Source organism: Humulus lupulus, chromosome 9, assembly GCF_963169125.1.
Source record: "Humulus lupulus chromosome 9, drHumLupu1.1, whole genome shotgun sequence".
Lineage (NCBI taxonomy): Eukaryota > Viridiplantae > Streptophyta > Magnoliopsida > Rosales > Cannabaceae > Humulus > Humulus lupulus.
Genome location: NC_084801.1, coordinates 89289221 through 89294228, shown reverse-complemented (window position 1 = coordinate 89294228; position 5008 = coordinate 89289221).

Here is a 5008-nt window from a genome sequence, read left to right as displayed (position 1 = left end):
GGTGCACGAAGGTTTTTGCGGGGACCATGCTGGGGGGCAAAGTCTGTCAAAAAAGATCCTAAGGCAGGGATATTTTTGGCCAACCATGAATGAAGACTCAATGGAGTTCATGCGGAGATGTGACAAGTGTCAGAGATTTTCTAAAATCCCACGAGCAGCTCCCAATGAGTTAAAGCAGATGCAGAGTTCATGGCCTTTTGCAGTTTGGGGAATAGATCTAATCGGATGTTTGCCTACAGGAAAAGGTGGAGTAAAGTATGCAGTGGTTGCTGTTGACTTCTTCACCAAATGGGCCTAGGCTGAGCCACTCGCAACCATAAGGACCAAGAAAGTGCTTGACTTCATAGTCAAGAACATCATTTGTCGCTATGGATTACCAAGGAAGATAGTCTCGGATAACGACACCCAGTTTGATAGTGATCTATTCACGGACTTCTGCAAACGGCATGATATTATCAAAAGCTTTTCTTCAGTCGCTCATCCCCAAGCGAATGGGCAAGTCAAAGCAGTTAACAAAACGCTGAAGGATACCCTGAAGAGAAGACTTGAAGAAGCTAAGGGAGCATGGCCAGAGCAGTTGCTTGAAGTTCTTTGGTCATACAGAACTTCCCACCGAATAGTAAAAGGTCATACCCCATTTTCCTTGGAGTACGGGTATGAAGCTATGTTGCCTGTCGAGTTAGATCCACCCTCGCACCGCAGATTAACATACGACCAAGACTCTAATAGCCAGCTATTGATGGAATCCCTGGACTCAATTGATGAGAAGCGTGAACAAGCTCAGCTCCGAGTAGCTGTGTACCAGCAAAAGGTCGCCCGATATTTCAACTCTAAAGTGCGAGAAAGGAAATTCAGTGTTGGAGACCTCGTACTCCGAAGATTTTTTCTAAACACCTGCGACCAAGCTGCTGGAGTACTCGTGCCTAATTGGGAAAGGCCATACCAGATTGATGAGGTCCTTCACCCATGCACTTATAAACTTGCACGCTTAAACGGAGATCTTGTTCCTCGCTATTGGAATGGAGAACACCTGCGCAAGTATTACCAATGAACAATTCTTCTTAAAGAATTGGCTTGTATAAATTTTACTTTTTACAAGTTTTGAAAAAGTGAAAGATCTTATTGATCACTCGTACAGACATGTTTAGTCCATTTATTACGAGAAAGATCTTATTGCTCATTACGTATGTTGTTTTGTTGTATTATAATGCTAATCATATTGCTACGAGCAGTAATGTTCGAACAGGTTCTGGTCAAGGCAAGTGACCCAGGACCTAAAGCTCCTCGATCACTTGGGGTGCATATAAGGTACAAGTAAGCAAATCATATCGTTAAAAGGTATGTAAACACATGAGCAAAATAAGTGAAAGCATGCTAGGGCACTTAGAGTATTTTTCAAAATATTGTTATTTTGTTAAATCAAACCAAAGTGCTATGCTAAGTTCGATCAAGCGAACAAATGTTATAATAATATGCAAATATATTATAATGTCAAAACGAATCCTTTTACACCGCGAGAAGTCACTACTCGGATGTAATCGTTTAAGTAAAAGTAAAAGCTGCCCATGCAGCAACAAAAAATATATTGTCTTTACGTCATGACTCGTAGATCGTGTAGTTAAAAAGATAAAATATAAATAGAAAAAGCTTAAGCAGCCGGAGGATTTTGAGGACGGCCTTGATCGATGATGCATGCAACCTCGTTGTCTGCCCCATCCATCCCAGCGGCCAGCGAGATTTCAGGGGAAGCAGGAACCCTTGAACTTTCTTCCTCAGCCAGCTGAGCAGCGCAGCGAGCAAGCTCAACGTCTCTCGCATTCTTGGGAAGGTAGTCGAAGTTGGCACCCTGGTTATGCTTCCAGAAATCATAGAAGCATCGAAGAGTGGCACTCTTGTACCTTTCCAAGTTGCTGGCGATGGCTTGCTTGAGCTCCTCGATCTGGCCCTCCAGGGTAGTATTCTCTAGCCTGCTCGCAACTAAGTCCACCTCGAGCTGTTGGCCTGCGCGGAAATTGAAGCAGTTAGACTCCTTAAATTGGTCCCTCTGCTCAAGAGCTTTGTCCAGAGACCTTTGCTTCTCCTCCAACTCCTTAGCCAGTTTAGCCTTTTCCTCAAGCACCACTGCCAGCTATTTAGCATATTTTGCCTTGGCAGCTTTAAGTTCGTGCTTGTGCCATTGCTCCAAAGTTCTGGCCTGCTCGGTGACAGCACCCGAGCGGATACGGCTGGCAGTGAGGGTCAGCATGGCCTGTAGTCGGAGTAGAAGTTAGACTAACTATAAAATAAAGAAGACCTGTTTCTGCAGAAAAAGATGACTTACACTGGTGAACTCGTTCAGGGCGCGGTTCAGGATCAGGTCAACATCCATCGACTCTGTCGCAGCCATTGCCTCTCGCCAGTGGTCGTGCTTCACAATCTTAGCGACCCTCTCCTTGACCAATTTAAAGGCGTGACTAGTTATGTCGCTCCCTGTTGAAGAAGGATCGGCCTGTTGAGTTTGGTCGGTCGGGGCCGCAGGAGGTGGAATTGATCCGGCTGGAGCAGGAGGAGTCTGTTGCTCGAGGGGAGAGGATGGAGTTGTGGTGGCGGAGGGCCTATCCTCCGAAGGGCCTGCACTACGAGGCTTCTTTGCCTAAGGTGCTTTGCTGCTTTCCCCGTGGTGCCTCTTGCTTGTTTTCTTTTTGTTCGGGGGAGCCGCGGCAGCCTCAGGAGTGTTGTAAATATCAAACACATTTACGGAGCCCATGTTTGAAAAAGAAGCAAAATATCGAACAGTGAGATAGCATAAATGACTAAGTATATTACATCAGAAAAAGAAGTAAAGAAAGATTGCAAAGTCAAATTCTCGAGCTATTATTACTGGTCGCTATACTATAGACGATACTAGTCTTATACTCACTCTCTGACATGAAGAAGTCTGGACCTAAATTTGGAGCATATTTAAAATTGCCGTCCCCATCGAATAGGTGACAGGGAATTGGAAAGCTTTCTAAAAGCAAAATAATTGTACCGTTCTCATCTGAGGACTCGTCCGAGTGTTCGACAGGCTTAGTGGCCTTCTTCTTTCCCTTCCCCAAGGGGACGGAGGGCCTCTCTGCTGAAGGGGTGCCAGCAGGTTCCCTGATTGTGACCTCGGTCGGCCTCCTTCGTGGAGGCAGTGTTGGCGGTTGCTGCTCGGGTTCCTCCTTGGCTGTGGCACTCCCTGCAGTTGACTCCCTCATGTCCTGATGAGGGGCCAAGAGGCCAACTAGCCTGAGATTTTCCTCTGTGACCAGATGTTTGACGCTTTTTTTCTACGTCAGTCATGCTGGCCAAGGGGGCAGACCTCAACTCCATATCTAGAGTTGGGTCTGGTCGTAGCCATGGGCCTGGAAAGCATTAAAAGTTTAAGAGATGGTGAAGGAGAACACTAAATAAAAGATAACAGCCAGTGGTATGAAAGTTTGACCTCCTTGAGCGGAGGCCAGGTTGTCTGCGATCATGTCAGTTGTGAGGAAGTACTCCTGGTAGTACCTCCCCATATTTGATATATGGGTGGTGTCAGTCAGGAAGGTGCGCCCGGTTTCCTGATGACAGAAGTGAAAAAACCCTGTGCCTTCTTGGTTGGAGTTGGACTTGAGGTTGAACAAGTAATTGACCTCATGAGGAGTTGGGACGGGCCATTTCTTGTGGTTGTACAGGATATAGAGTGCAGCGATCATACTATATACGTTTGGGGTTATTTGAAAAGGGGCAACTCCGAAATAGTTGGCCACCCCATGAAAGAATGAGTGAAGAGGCAAGGTAGCCCCTGCCTCAATGTGAAACCTCGACTAGGCGCTGAAGGCACCTCCGGGCAAGTTCGCCCTTTTGTCTTGGTTAGGTCTTACTAAGGTCACCCCCGTGAGACCGTACTTCCTGATATAATTGGCGATCATTCTGATCGCCACTCTGCTCTCAGGAACTAAATTCCACTCAACATGTGGCTGAATGGCATGTCGGGGCTGAGCGTGTCTTTGGATGTTGGGGTTGGGAGCCATTTCAGCTCGACCACTGGTCAAGGGAATTTTAGCCTGAGGAGCAGGCTGATGTGAAGGAGTGGGGGTTTTCTTTTTCTGAGCTTTGGTTTTGGCATGAGCCATACTTTGAACAGGGACAGGTGAAGTGGTTGGATTGACATGAGAGAATGGGATGTCAGGTATCAGTGAAGATGGTTGCTCTTCATCCTCGAGCAATTGAGCCAATAGGTCATTGCTATAGGTCTTTCTCCTCCCCACGGATCTTGCGTGTAAGCTGCGAACAGAGAAAGGAGGAGATAAGACACACAGCCTGGGGGCTTATGTTGAAAGTTGGAATAACGTTGCTCACGTTTAAGACCATCAGCATTCTAACGGAAACACTAAGTTCTATGCGAGCAGTTTGAAAAACAGTTCAAAAAGCAGAAATAAAAAGTTTTTGGAAAAAAGCTTTTTCGACTCCGAAGGGGCGGGAAAAACCCAGTTTTTTAACTAGCCTAAAAATCAAATTTTTACTTCGATTTTACGCCCTAAACTTACGATCTTGACTATCAAACTAGCTCCTAACTCCTACAGAGAAAAACTACACTACCCTATCAAACATCAATCAGTATTCACACAATCCTCATGCATTTCTACCCAAGAACACAAAAAATTTCAGAACTCAAAACAATCATATAGCAGTATGCATGGCATGTCAAAGGGCTTAAAAGTTGAAGAAATTTACCTAGATGAAGGTTGGAGATTCTGAAATGAAGCGACTTTGGATGTGCGAACGGAGGATCCTTAGAACAGTGACGGATGGTCTTTGAAGTTTTGAGCTCTAAAATGGAGTTCTTGAAGGTTCTTGGCAAGAAAATGGCTAGTAAAAAGTTAAAAGGTAAATTTGGGGATTATTTATAATGGCTGAGACATGTTGAAAAAGGGGTAATCATGAGTTACCTTTTTAAAGGCATGGGGGAGTGTAATAGACGTCAGAGGGATTACTTGGAAACCGAAAAGGTGTGATTGGA